Source organism: Gorilla gorilla, chromosome 5 (assembly GCF_029281585.2).
Source record: "Gorilla gorilla gorilla isolate KB3781 chromosome 5, NHGRI_mGorGor1-v2.1_pri, whole genome shotgun sequence".
Classification (NCBI taxonomy): domain Eukaryota; kingdom Metazoa; phylum Chordata; class Mammalia; order Primates; family Hominidae; genus Gorilla; species Gorilla gorilla.
Genome location: NC_073229.2, coordinates 40825783 through 40841849, shown reverse-complemented (window position 1 = coordinate 40841849; position 16067 = coordinate 40825783). Strand labels below are relative to the sequence as shown.

Below are 16067 nucleotides of genomic sequence, written 5' to 3'. Positions count from 1 at the left end.
CTCAGCAAGACACTCTTGGTTTTGCATACCTATTTATTTTACTTTACCAAACTTCTACCATCTCACTTTTTCCTGTCTTTTTTTGCCTAACTTTTAAGTTCATGAATTTGTAGTTCAGAATGTTGCATTTATTCCTGACAACTTTAGAAGAGGCTCAAGGATGAAGAGCACAATTCTTATTGCATGCCCACCTTTTCATGTGGCACTTTCAACATTTCTAAATCCCAAGTCAGAGATAAAGTAGAGATCAGTTCAGGTAGCATAGATCTGTCAATTGCTCAAAAGCAGGTGCAGTAACTCAAGCTTTAGTTATGGGGAGGCTTGGAGATTTTAAATTATTTGGCAATAGATTTGAAATAAACCAGTCTGCTTTTCACAGTATGCCATTTTTAAGGGAGTAGATTTCAGAAATGCCATATTTATTCTAAGTAAAATTCTAAATTAATCCCATAAGAATAAAATGCTTTATTAATTCTTAATTACAGATTATTTTTACCTTAATTGCTATTATGGTTCAATCTTCAAAAGGAAATAGTATATGACCATATTTTATTTTAACCTTGGCATGTGGTATAGTTTGGATATTTGTCCTCTCCAAATCTCATATTGAAATTTGATCCCCATTGTTGGAGGTGGAGCCTGGTGGGAGGTATTTGAGTCATGGGAGTGGCTCCTTATGAATGCCTTGGTACTGTCCTCTGGGTAATGACTGAGTTCTTGCTCTATTAGTTCATGTAAAAGCTGGTTATTTTAAAAAGCATGGCACTTTCTGCTCTCTCTTCCTTCCTTTATTGCCATGTAATATCTGCTCAATTTCCCCTTCTGCCATGATTGGAAGCCTCCTGAAGCCCTCACCAGAAGCAAATGCTGGTGCATGCGTCTTGTACAGTCTGCAGAACTGTGAGCCAAATAAAGCTATTTTCTTCATAAATTACCCAGCCTCAGATAGTTCCTTTATAGCAACGCAAAACAGACTAAAACAGCATCTGATATAATTTGTGACTCTTGAAATCTTTTGGGTAAATGCTCCTTAGAAGACATGCGTAGCATTTTTAAAAAACATCATTGCCCTAAAGAAACAGTAGATTCCCCAACAGCTTCCAAATTGAATATCTAATTTGGGTGTGGGAGTTTTCTCCCCACTAAAATAATAAGAACAGAATCAGTCACAGTATTATTTTGTGATAAAAAATTTTATGAATAGTTTAGCATACATCTTCACAATCTAAGACCTAAAAAGATCAATCTTGCCCAAGGCCTGAAAATGTATGCAAAACTGTCTTTGTTTCATAAATAATTATGCTGGTATATCATTTCCATTGTGTTTTATTTTGTTTGTTGCCTATAGATTTTTAAACCATAAATGATATAAAATCATATTCCTAGAAATCTTCCTGTCTCTCACTAATGCCTCACAACACTCCCATATTTCCCTGAATGCTGTATTGCCTTGGTACTGTTTTTGAGTGATATGATAATAACAGAGTGTTATTCCTAATTGTAATTCATTTTGCTTGCATATCAATCTTGTTGGGTTTGAATGTATACAAAGAATACTAATCACTGCACTGTATGTCTTTAATCTCTATCATAAAGAATCTTTGTTTGCATATGCAGGATTTTCAATAATATTTGCATAAAGAGTAAGTCAGACACTTTGATTACTAGTAATCTTTTCACAATGTATAAGATTTTACACTGGAGGATAAGTTTTTTTTTTTCCTTCAATTATTTGTTTTTCCCTGTCAGGTTAGGTATCCTCTCATTTGTATGCCCATCTTAGAGGATGTATCAATAATAGCTAATATTCAATATGGCAAAATAGTGAGAAAACCTTAATCAAAAAGTGCCAATTAATAAACTTTCAATTTGAGAATACGCTTAAAACAATTCTTAATCCAGAGAGGCATAATTTGAATAATTTACTCCTTTAACTATAATATCCTTTTCTTCTGCATTCCCAAAGATGCAATGTTTAACACACAATACAAAAAATCATTTCAAATTTTGTTTAACAGAGCTGGAACAAAATTTAAAAAAATAAACAAAAAGAACCTACAAAGCAAAGATTATATTTTCAGAAAAAATTTGATGGAGCAACAAGGGTTTGTATTTGTCCCTCCATTCTTTAATTCTCCCACAATAAGTCCTGTTCAGAAATATGTGAAAATCTGAAATCACTTCTTGCCTATGAACAATGTCATGAAGCCTCTGGGTTCCAAGGCAAGAAACAGGTTCAGCCTGATCAGTGTGGTGGAATTTAATTAGAGTTCTCAACTATGGTTATCGATCTGTACCTCAGTGCTAACTTTTGAGTGTATCTTCTAGAAATCCACCTGCTATATGATTTTTCTCCTGGATAACACTAAATCTCTGAAGATCATATCCTAGGCCTCCTCCCATCTCCTTCAATTTAGCCAGTGAATTTCTATAACCATTAATACTCTCCTTTCTTCATTTTGATGACTATATTTTGATCAAGTTTTCTAGTTGTTGACCATGCTATTTAAACATATTACAAACCAATTTCTAGTATAGTAGGATATAGGTTATAATAAGATATAGTGGAATTAAATGAACGAATTAAGTAACTCAACCTACTAACACATAGAATCTATAAAATGTGTCACTGTTTTCTTTTCATAGTAATTTAAAAAATTGGAATCACTTTTCCCTCCATTTTGTTGAGTCTCCCATATATGTGTAGACATGTTTCGGGCTTCTAGAAGCACTGGTGGTTTCACCACTTATCTAATATTGCAAGAAGTCATCATCACAGCAGTCGTGCTCTGAAGTCCCAAAGCTAATATTTACTTGTTATACATTTTGCATTACCTCATAAGCATGAGAAATTTAATAAAGTTGTTATCCCCACTTTGCACATGAACAAACTAAGAATTAATAAAGTTAAATAACTTGCAAAGGTAAGATACCTGGCAAGCCAAGAACCTTGGAAGCCCAATCAGATTCCGAATCTCATGCATTTCACAGTCATTTATTTCCTCAATTAAGGTACTATTCAGGTCTACCTTATATGGAATAGAATGAGAATAATATGCATATGTTTTCTTATTTGATCCTGTTAACTCTGGGAAACAAGCAGGGGAAATATATGTAGCTTGTTTCTACGTATCAGGAAATTTGTATTTAGAAATGTAAAATGAATGACACAGGACTACAATTTAGTTTATGGTAGAATCTAGACCAGAACCCAGGTCTCCTGAGAAGAAATTCAGTGTTTTTATAGTTATTCTGTGACTTATCACTGTTTCAGTGCACAGTGTCTGACTAGGTTCACATTTTCAAAGCAATTTTAAGTAGCTGATACCTCTGTTTTCTCAAGTAATAAACCAAAAAAAAAAAGAAAAAAATGAAGATATGCTTTAAAAATTATTCATACATTAAAGACACAAAAAACATCATTGTATTGATAAAATGCATGCACACACACTATTAATGACTTTTTGTGATTTTAACATTTTCTTCTTCAAATGTAGTGTTCAAAAAATGACTAGAAAGAGGAGACTTTCCTATAGTGTTTCATGTAAAATTTGTGCTGAGATATTATAAACATGAAATGATTTTCCTCTGAAAAATATTGAAATGTTTCAGAGATAGAACATTTATTTTGCTCCTATTCAAATATTCTCACACAAGGAGACACTTATTTTCCAGAGACTTATTCTAAAGCTATCCCTAATAAGTGGAAGCCAGTACTTGGTTTGAAACTCAGTAGGCATTCTTTCAAAAGACTTTATTTTGGACTAATGTCTTAGGTAAGGATATGAGATATCCAAAGTATAGAGAGCTAAAAGAAAAATATATCTTCCCACCCCTTTGAGAACAAATTATCTTTTGAGGCGGACATTCAATTTAAGATTAATGATAGTTTTGCATTTGCTTTTCTATTTATCTTTCTTGAAATATGCCATTATTGGTATGTTTGTAATGCTGTATAGTTTAAACCAGTTTTGTAAATTTTTCTTTATGATAACCATAGAATGCATTATTCTAACATAGAATATGCCACTCCTGTTAAATGTGAGGGAAAAGAATTGTGGTGGTTTCTCTGAATTTTAGGACAGTTATTTTTTCCAGATATATTTAAAAATGACAAACAAAACCGACACTAGGAGATATATTTTGCAATTTAGTTAGATACCTTTTGAAATTTCTAAAATTAAGCTTCAGGTGTTCTTAAATCATAAATAAGGTGATTATATAATTTGTCTTAAAGCAGAACAATTTTGAGGATGAAAGAAGCACTTTTGGTAATTGTATGAAGGTAGACAAACAGGGGTATGTTCACCTCAATTGCAAGGGGCATTGACATTTCTTTCTGTTTGCTTCCCAAAAGTAATTGCCTGTCCTCAAGTCATTGTGTGCTTATTTGTAAAGACCCGTAATATCATTTGGGACCAGTTCTGTTTGACTTTCTGTTTCATTTTCTTTTTTGAGATAAAATTGTATAATTCTCATATGCCAAATAGGGAGAAATAATTAAGCTTAATTTTGAACCAGTAAGTTTTAAAATATTTTCTATGGGCATTAAAGGATTTGGCTTGCAATGAACTTACCTGCTATTAGTTGGGTTGAAAGGAATGAAAAATGCTTATGATTCTTTCATATGGTGGCCATCAGGAATATTATATTGCAATAGCCTGTAATTACTCACACATTTCCCTTTTATTTAGCGAGAAGAGAAATATAGAAAATAAAAAACACTCCCAGCAAGATCAAGGCCATTAGCTTCTCTCTCTTTCATAAACACTAGGAAGTGTATAAGAATGAAAATCCCATTTAAAAACAAGTTCATTTTTCTAAACATGATATATCAACTATACTGAAGTGTGACCTCCTGTCAGATGTTCTTAATGGGAAGGAAAAATATATTTTCGTATTCTATTTCTGAGGGAGAAACACACACACAATTGAGCAAAAATGCACACAAACTCTTAACCTATGCCCTATATGTCTGTCACAACTGTCTCTCAATGCAGAGAATTCATGCATTCAACAAAGCGTATCTTGAGCACCTGCTGTGTGCCAGAAGTACAAGCCCGCAGTTGAAAGGGAAATGCAGACCATATATTAATAACCAACCAAAAAGCAATCACCAAATTGTGAAAACTTTGAGTAAGACAGTAGAAACAAATGGGTGGTACTGACTTAAAATATGATTAGGATAAAGACACAGGCTAAAAAGTCAGAGTGAGGGGCCAGGGGGTCAGTGTGAACAATGGTCTTGAACCAGAAAGAGCTTGGAGACCAATAAGGTAATCACTCTTGCATTACAATATATGATGTCTCAATATAAAGATGCCAAAATATTTGTCTGCTTTCATTTATAAGAAAGATTTTTCCCCCAAGATCCAAGGCAATTATACAAGAGAATCTGAAATGTGTGGTATCCAGAAATACTCATAGCACTCTGCTAACTCTTACTCCTAAATTATTGTAATATGTTTTTACTTTTTTATGATGTTCCACACAACCTGTAAAAGATTAAATGCTGGGCAGAGGATGTAACTGCTGTTCCCAGGAAAAGAAAAGGCCTTGGTGAGGGATGTAGAACAGCAAGGTAACACCGCCTTTTACTGTGATTGTATTTACTTTTTGACACTGATTCAGAATGGTTGAATTTGCATAACAATTTGTGGAGATGTTAGGTGCATCTATGCAATGTAAGATATTGCTTGAATTCACAGAACCCCTATCCCTTAAGAAAAGTTTATTGTTTAGAATTCTCCAATAAAGACATCACAGTTGAGGATGGGGATATTTGTATGTTCACAGTAACGTCATCTAATAGCTACCTTTACTCTAAGATACATAATTTGAAACTATGATTTTTATTTTTTAAATTAGCCATTATTTCATTTAAGAAATACATCAGAAATCTTAGGGAGCAGGCTTAAGCTGCCTGTAGATTCTAATTATGTCATGACTATTTGGAGTGACAGTAGGGGATGCCCCAAGCTCTATAACAATGAGGGTCATAGGGACAATGAGTGGACATGTTGAAGATGCTGCTATGGACAGAATTGTGTCCCCCAAAATTCATATGCTGCAGCCCTAGCCCTGGTGTGATGATGCTTTTTGGAGGTGGGGCCTTTGGAGGGTAATTATGGTTTCATGAAGTCATGAAGGTGAAGCCCAGGTCCTATGGGATTAGTGCCCTTATAAGAAGAGACTCCAGTGGGCTTTCTGTCATTCTGCCTCTCTCTGCCATGTGAGAACACAGAGAGAATGCAGCCATCTACCAACCAAGAAGAGAACCTCACCAGAAGGCAATCCTGCTGACACCTTGATCTTGGGCTTACAGCTGCCAGAACTGTGAGAAAATAGATGTCTATTGTTTAAGGTATTTTTGTTTTGGCAGACTAAGAAATGCCTTGGCCCGTAAGACATACCCCCAAAGCTGTCTGAGTATGTGGTAGAACAAGTGCTTCTTTAAGCATGGCCTTTGGACAGCTTGCATAAAAAACACCTGGGAAGCCTATTAAAATTCAGATTCCTGGGCCAAAATAGAACTACTGAACCCCAATTGCTGGAGATGGGGCCCCAGAGCTGACAGGACAGGATCTTCTCATTTTCCTGGTAATCTAGACTGTAAGCAGCACAAAGGCAAAGATAATTTCTGTTTCATTCAATACTGGGCTGGCAGCACCTAGCAGGAGGCAGGTTATATGCTAGATGCCTCATAGGTGACTTGCTGAAGTGGGAACAAAGGTTCCATTTAAATTCTATAGATTATGACAAGAATGCAGGCAAAACAAATGTATTCTGAGGAGACCAGCAAGGCAAAATATTTTAGGAGCCCATTTAAACCATAAAAGAGGATTGATTTGACATAGGGTAAAAATCCAGTAAAGTCATCAAAGGCAAATTTTTTGTGACTTAGTTTGTGTTACATAATCCACCTACTGCTGTAGGTTGGGAGTAAATAAGTCACACATGTTTGAATTTATTTTCTTTTATTTTTTTTGAGACTGAGTCTCACTCTTGTGCCTAGGCTGGAGAGCAGTGGCATGATCGCAGCTCACTGCAGCCTCAACCTCCCTGGGCTCAAGTAATCCTCCCACCTCAGACTCCCTAGTAGCTGGGACTACAGGCATATGCTACCATGACTTGCTTTTTTTTTTTTTTTTTTTTTTGTAGAGACAAGATTTCACCATGTTGGCCAGGTTGGTCTCAAACTCTTCCGTTTAACCAATCTGCCAGCCTCAGCCTCCTAGACTGCTGGGACTGCAGTCATCAGCAATAGTGCCTGGCCTGAATTTATTTTCAATACCCATGTTAGACACAGCTTTTCACAAAGCTCTGAGTGCCTCCAGTAGAGAGTACTTCTAGATCTGCTATACATTTTTCATCAATACATGTAGTCATACCGTTAGTGCGGTGGGCAAATACTATTCTGAGAATAAAAAATGCTAGACTTTGTGCTCACTTCAGCAGCACATATACTAAAATTGGAATGATGCAGAGAAGATTAGCATGGCTCCTGTGCAAGGATGACACGCAAATTCGTGAAGCATTCCATATTTTTAAGAAAGCTAAGAATCTTGAAAAAGGGTTAGACAAATTGCTAACTGGGATAACTAGTGTAGGGAAGAACATAAATGACCTGATGGAGCTGAAAAACACAGCACGAGAACTTCGTGAAGCATACACAAGCTTCAATAGCCAATTTGATCAAGTGGAAGAAAGGATATCAGTGATTGAAGATCACATTAATGAAATAAAGCAAGAAGACAAGATTAGAGAAAAAAGAGTGAAAAGAAATGACCAAAGCCTCCAAGAAATATAGGACTATGTAAAAAGATCAAATCTGTGTTTGATTGGTGTACCTGAAAGTGACGAGGAGAATGGAACCAAGCCGGAAAACACTCTTCAGGATATTATCCAGGAGGACTTCCCCAACCTAGCAAGGCAGGCCAACATTCAATTCAAGAAATACAGAGAACACCACAAGGATATTCCTCAAGAAGAGCAACCCCAAGACACATAAACATCAGATTCACCAAGGTTGACATGAATGAAAAAATGTTAAAGGCAGCCAGAGAGAAAGGTCAGTTTACCCACAAAGGGAAGCCCATCAGACTAACAGTGGATCTCTCAGCAGAAACCCTACAAGCCAGAAGAGAGTGGGGGCCAATATTCAACACTCTTAAAGGAAAGAATTTTCAACCCAGAATTTCATATCCAGCCAAACTAAGCTTCATAAGTGAAGGATAAATAAAATTCTTTACAGAAGCAAATGCTGAGAGATTTTGTCACCACCAGGCCTGCCTTACAAGAGCTCCTGAAGGAAGCACTAAACATGGGAAGGAACAACTAGTAGCAGCCACTGCAAAAACATGTAAAATTGTAAAGACCATTGACGCTATGAAGAAACTGCATCAACTAATGGGCAAGATAATCAGCTAGCATCATCATGACAGGATCAAATTCACGCATAACAATATTAACCTTAAATGTAAACAGGCTAAATGCCCCAATTAAAAGACACAGACTGGCAAACTGATAAAGAGTCAAGACCCATTGGTGTGCTGTATTCAGGAGAATGAATTCATTCAATTCTTGAACTGAATGTTGGCCTGCCTTGCTAGGTTGGGCAAGTTCTCCTGGATAATATACTTAAGAGCGTTTTCTAACTTGGTTCCATCTCACATGCAAAGACACACATAGGCTCAAAATAAAGGGATGGAGGAAGATCTACCAAGCAAATGGAAAGCAAAAAAAAAAAAAAACAGGGACTGCCATCCCAGTCTCTGATAAAACAGACTTAAAGCCAACAAAGATCAAAAGAGACAAAGAAGGGCATTACATAGTGGTAAAGGGATCAATGCAACAAGAAGAGCTAACTATCCTAAATATATATGCATTCAATACAGGAGCACCCAGATTCATAAAGCAAGTTCTTAGAGACCTACAAAGAGACTTAGACTCCCACACAATAATAGTAAGAGACTTTAATGCCCCACTGTCAACATTAGACAGATCAACGAGACAGAAAATTAACAAGGATATCCAGGACTTGAACTCAGCTCTGCACCAAGCAGACCTAATAGACATCTACAGAACTCTCCACCTCAAATTAATGGAATATACGTTCTTCTCAGCACCACATCACACTTATTCTAAAATTGACAACATAATTGGAAGTAAAACACTCCTCAGAAAATGTAGGAGAAATTACAACAAACTGTCTCTCAGTCCACAGTGCAATCAAATTAGCACTCAGGATTAAGAAACTCACTCAAAACTGCACAACTACATAGAAACTGAACAACCTGCTCCTGAATGACTACTGAGTACATAATGAAATGAAGGCAGAAATAAAGATGTCCTTTGAAACCAATGAGAACAAAGACACAATGTACCAGAATCTCTGGGACACATTTAAAGCAGTGTTTAGAGGGAAATTTATAGCTCTAAATGCCCACAAGAGAAAGCAGGAAAGATCTAAAATTGACACCCTAATGTCACAATTAAAAGAACTAGAGAAGCAAGAGCAAACAAATTCAAATGCTTGCAGAAGAAAAGAAATAGCTAAGATCAGAGCAGAACTGAAGGAGAGAGAGACACAAAAAACCCATCAAAAAATCAATGAATCCAAGAGCTGGTTTTTTGAAAAGATCAGCAAAATAGATAGACCACTAGCCAGACTAATAAGAAAAGAGAGAAGAATCAAATAGAGACAATAAAAAATGATAAAGGGGATATCACCCCTGATCCCACAGAAATACAAACTACCATCAGAGAATGCTACAAACACCTCTGTACAAATAAGCTAGAAAATCTAGAAGAAATGGATAACTTCCTGGACACATACACCATCCCAAGACTAAACCAGGAAGAAGTCAAATCTCTGAATAGACCAATAACAGGTTCCGAAATTGAGGCAATAATTAATAGCCTACCAACCAAAAACAAGTCCAGGACCAGACGGAATCACAGCCAAATTATGGCAGATGTACAAAGAGGAGCTGGTACCATTCCTTTTGAAACTATTCCAATCAATAGAAAAAAAAAAGGGAATCCTCCCTAACTCATATTATGAGGGCAACATCATCTTAATACCAAAATCTGGCAGATACACAACAAAAATAGAAAATTTTAGGCCAATATCCCTGATGAACATCAATGCAGAAATCCTCAATAAAATACTGGCAAATCAAATCCAGCAGCACATCAAAAAGCTTATCCACCAGGATCAAGTCGGCCTCATCCCTAGGATGCAAGGCTGGTTCAACATATGCAAATCAATAAATGTAATCCATCAGATAAACAGAACCAATGACAAAAATCACATGATTATCTTAATAGATGTAGAAAAGGCCTTCAACAAAATTTAACAGCCCTTCATGCTAAAAACTCTCAATAAATTAGGTATTGATGGAACATATCTCAAAATAATAAGAGCTATTTATGTCAAACCCACAACTGATATCATACTGAATGGAAACTGGAAGCATTCACTTTGAAAACTGGCACAAGACAAGGATGCCCTCTCTCACCACTGCTATTCAACCTAGTGTTGGAAGTTCTAGCCATGGCAATCAGGCAAGAGAAAGAAATAAAGGATATTCAGTTAGGAAAAGATGAAGTCAAATTGTCTCTATTTGCAGATGATATGATTGTATATTTAGAAAACCCCTTCATCTCAGCCCAAAATCTCCTTAAGCTGATAAGCAGCTTCAGCAAAGTCTCAGGATACAAAATCAATGTGCAAAAATCACAAGCATTCCTATACACCAATAACAGACAAACAGAGAGCCAAATCATGAGTGAACTCCCATTCACAATTGCTTCAAAGAGAATAAAATACCTAGGAATCCAACTTACAAGGGATGTGAAGGACCTCTTCAAGGAGAACTACAAACCACTGCTCAACAAAATAAAAGAGGACACGAACAAATGGAAGAACATTCCATGCTCATGGATAGGAAGAGTCAATAATGTGAAATGGCCATACTGCCCAAAGTAATTTATACATTCAATGCTATCCTCATCAAGCTACCACTGACTTTCTTCACAGAATTGGAAAAAAAAATACTTTAAATTTCATATGGAACCAAAAACGAGCTCGCATAGCCAAGACAATCCTAAACAAAAAGAACAAAGCTGAAGGCATCATGCAACCTGACTTCAAACTATACTACAAGGCTACAGTAACCAAAACAGCATGTTACTGGTACTAAAACAGATATACAGACCAATGGAACAGCACAGAGGCCTCAGAAATAACATCACACATCTACAATCATCTCATCTTTGACAAACCTGACAAAAACAAGCAATGGGGAAAGGATTCCCTATTGAATAAATGGTGCTGAGAAAACTGGCTAGTCATATGCAGAAAGCTGAAACTGGATCCCTTCCTTACACCTTATACAAAAATTAACTCAAGGTGAATTAGAGACTTAAATTAAGACCTAAAACCATAAACCTAAGCAATACCATTCAGGATATAGGCATGGGCAAAGAGTTCATGACTAAAACACCAAAAGCAATGGCAACAAAATCCAAAATAGACAAGTGGGATGTAATTAAACTAAAGAGCTTCTGCACAGCAAAAGAAACTATCATCAGAGTGAGCATGCAACATACAGAATGGGAGAAAGTTTTTGCAATCTATCCATCTGACAAAGGGCTAATATCCAGAATCTACAAAGAACTTAAACCAATTTACAAGGAAAAAACAAACAACCCCATCAAAATATGGGCGAAGGATATGAACAGACACTTCTCAAAAGAAGACATTTATGCAGCCAACAAAATTATGAAAAAATGCTCATCATCACTGGTCTTTAGGGAAATTTAAATCAAAACCACAGTGAGATGCATCTCATTGCCAGTTAGAATGGTGATCATTAAAAAGTCAGGAAACAACAGATTCTGGAGAGGATGTGGACAAATAGGAATGAACACTTTTACACTCTTAGTGGGAATTTTAATTAGTTCAACCATTGTGGAAGACAGTGTGACAACTCCTCAAGGATCTAGAACTAGTAATACTATTTGACCCAGCAATCCCATTACTGGGAATATACCCAAAGGATTATAAATCATTCTACTGTAAAGACACATGCACACAAGTATTTATTGCGGCACTGTTTACAATAGCAAAGTCTTGGAACCAACCCAAATGCCCATCAATTATAGACTGGATAAAGAAAATGTGGCACATATAAACCATGGAATACTGTGCAGCCATAAAAAATGATGAGTTCATGTCCTTTGCAGGGACATGGATGAATCTGGAAACCATCATTCTCAGCACAGTAACACAAGAAGAGAAAACCAAACACCACATGTTCTCACTCATAAGTGGGAGTTCAACAGTGAGAACACATGGACACAGGGAGGGGAACATCACACACTGGGGCCTGTCCTGGGGTGGGGGACTGGATGAAGGATAGCATTAGAAGAAATACCTAATGTAAGTGATGAGTTTATGGGTGCAGCAAACTACCATGGCACGTGTATACCTATGTAACAAATCTGCATATTATGCACATGTACCCTAGAACTTAAAGTATAATAATAATAATAAAAATAAAATTCTAGACTTTGGCACAAGCCACATGTTCAAGAATAAATGTATTAATATTCCTTAAATCTCAATTGTCTGGGGTTGTATTTGATTTTGATGGTCCCTACATACGTAAAATTCCATTAATCTGTGATTACACCATTAGGATCTTTTTCCCAAATACTGATTGTTTAGCCTGGAAGCTACAGAAGATTTCAAAAGACCTTCTGAATTAAAACAGAGCAAAGGATTGCCCCCTTCCTTCCCCTTGTAAGAACTTGTAAGGCCTTGTAAGTCTCTGAAGGGAAATAAAAGTTTATAATAATCATGCTTAGATGACTTCTGCATCCACAAGTTCCATATCTGCTGATTCAAACAACCATGGATCAAAAATATTTGCAGGAAAAAAAATAACAATATGACAATAGGAATAATATAAACAAAAAATACAATTTAACAACCACTTACACAGCACTTACACTAATCAGGCATTATAGGTAATGTAGACCTGAGGATGTTCGTAGATTATATGCATATACTAAGCAATTTTATCTAAGACCATTGAATTGTGGTATCCAGGGGGTCCTGGAGCCAAAGTCCCACAGATACACAGGGATGACTGTAAATGTGTAGGATGTTTTTTTTTCTTTCATCTGCATCCACTTTGATAGGGCCAAACAAGTGGCAGAAGGCAAAAAGTACATGGAAGTGATTAAATATGTTCCAGATAAATACTGTCATGCTAATATAAAGTCTTGCAAGTCCCATGCCAATCCTTTCCGAAACAATTAGCTAAATATAGCTACATGTTGGCTATATTGATTAATAAACTGAAAAAAAGACTGTATTTTATACAGTTTACCAGGAAGGGGTATTTTTATTTGTGTTCATTTGTCGGATTTTTTGATGGGAGAAGATAGGTGTGATGGAGGAGATAATCAAGTCTGGAGAAATTAGGATGTGTTTGTGGGGAGTAATAATGAAATGAAATGGCGTGAACCCGGGAGGCGGAGCTTTGCTGTGAGCCAAGAACGTGCCACTGCACTCCAGCCTGGGCGACAAAGCAAGACTCTGTCTCAAAAAAAAAAAAAAGAAATGAAATACAAATATGTGCAAATCCTAGGTTGCTACCAAAACTCAGATCTGTATCCTGATTTCTGGAAGAGAAAATAATAGGACCAGCATCAGTTGTTGTGTATCTCAGCTACTTTTAACAATTCTTAAACTGTCCCATCACTTGTATCTTGTTGGATCTGGCAAATAAATACAACTGATCAGGTCACAGTTCACTGGGAAAATGAACAAACATTCCAACCACCAGCTCTATTATTTCATTACCATGCCTTTCCTACTTCTGCTTGTTCTCTGGGTCCAAAGTAAAATTGTAAGCACCCATTGCTTTCAGGAGCAAAAAAGGGATGGACTCTATCACGGAGCAAGGATGGGCTACCATAAGGTAAAGTGTGGAAACCAAGGCCTCTTTGTCTGCTAAGGAAGCAAGGAATAGGCAGGGAATCCAGGGGACCTCTAGTGTTCTCAGAAAGCCTCTAAGTAGATTGGGAGAAAATGTCATTTCCAGATTACTTGCAGCAAGAAATGGTGGTAAGATTAATTTTGTTTATAGAAAATTGCACAGAATAAGAACTTATTTGTTTACTTTAGAGGTATGTTTCCATTTGATTGTATTTAGTGCAAACATTGACTGTTAGCAAACAATTTATAGATCCGATCTATTACTATAACAGTAGGAGAGCTTTAAATGGGCCTACTGAAAGCCATTACTAAATGAAATACTTTGCATATTAGCAGCAAATCTGCACCCCCTCTATTCCTGAGGAGAGACTCTTACACACAGGGTATGTTAACTCAGGGCCGTGAGTTACTGCATGTAAACAGGGAGCATTTATAAGCAAAGAGTTTTCAATCAATGCTGCATATCCAGCCAGCCTTCCCAAGGAACCTACCTGACCAGCCTCTTGACAATGTGTCTTCTAGAGTCAGGGTGCAGTTCATCCTTTCTCCATTGGCTCCCTTGAAACAATTGCGCAAAGAGGCTTTGGTCTGTACCCTTTATAGCAACTTGCTCCATGATTCACAGCCTTTACAGCTCTCCAGCCCACACACACACACACACACACACACACACACACACACACACACACACACACACACACACACACCTCTTACCTGAATTCAAATAGAGTTCTCCCATTAAAATTCACATACCTTTAAAGCAGGTAGTTCTTTAAGCTATTCTAAGTCATTGATCCTTGGAGAAATAATTCAGGATATAAATCTACCCTTTGGAAATTTTCTTTTCTCTATATTAGTATTGTTTTGCCACTTACTACCTTAGGATATTTCTTTGACAATCTTGGAATTCTATTTTTAATCAGAATTGTTGATGTATGATTTACATATAATAAAATTCACCAAATTTAAAGGGTACAATTCATTTGGGCAAATACAGTTAATCAAGTAAACATACCAGAAACATGATGTGGAATATTTCCATCACCCCATAACATTCTCTTTGCCACTTCAGAGTTAATCTCCTACACCCCACATTTAGCCATTTGAAAATACATCTGCTTTCTTTCACTATAGTTTTACTTTCTAGAATGTCTTTTAGTTAGAGTCATTGACTGTGTAATCACTTTTGTCTGGCTTCTTTCTCAGCATAATGCTTTTAAGAGGCATATACTTTGTTGAGTAGCATCAGTAGCTTATTTCTTTTTGTTGCTGAGTAGTATTCCATTATATCAACATATCAGTGTTTACTTATCTATTCACCAGTTGATGGGCTCTCGGGTTATTTCCACTTAGGTTATAAAGCTACTATGAACATTAGAGTACAAGTCTTTGTATAAACATGTTTCATTTTTCTTGAGTAAATATCTAAGAGTGGGATTGCTAGGTTAAGGAAAATGTCTGTATAGCTCTATAAGAAAGTAGCAAAAATGTTTACCAAACTGATAATACATTTTTGCATTCCTACTAGGAACATAAAATGTTTCTAATTGCTCTACAATTCTTAATGTAGTCAGATTTTTAATTTTAGGCATTCTAATTGGTGTGTGGTGGTTCCTCATTGTAGCTTTAATTTGCATTTTCCTAATGGCTGGTAACAATACAGGAGTTAAGAAGAAATTACTTATGCAGATACTGAGGGGGGTACGGAAGTCCTCAGTAAGGTTTTCATTTTAATGAAAAGCAGCCCCAAATCATTTTCCTTTCTAACAAAGAGTAGCCTGTAAAATCAAACTGCAGACATAGATGCCAGCAGTTGTGCCAATCATGTTCAAAATGGTGTCCTCATCTCCCCTTTGCTTTATCAGCCATGTGTACAATAAGGTGATGCTGGTCAATGGGAAAGTTCATTTGTATAACAAGATTGGGGGGGGCAGCTAGCCTTCCGCATGCACTATGTAAACGTCATACCTGATAGAACCAATCTGTGAGCCCTATGTAAATCAGACATTGCCTTCTCAAACCTGACTGTAAAATCCAGCGCATCTGCCGCCTG

The 16067-nt window shown here is 36.6% G+C and overlaps 1 long non-coding RNA gene and 1 other non-coding gene across 3 annotated transcripts in view; both read left to right on the top strand.

Annotated features, from left to right (window-relative positions):
- Positions 1-16067, top strand: part of LOC109027283 (uncharacterized) — a 464512-nt gene that overhangs the window by 78282 nt on the left and 370163 nt on the right. The gene's annotated exons all lie outside the window — the stretch shown is intronic.
- Positions 7443-7549, top strand: LOC115935060 (U6 spliceosomal RNA). The gene has a single exon (XR_004070776.1). It is a non-coding gene; the product is annotated as a U6 spliceosomal RNA (small nuclear RNA).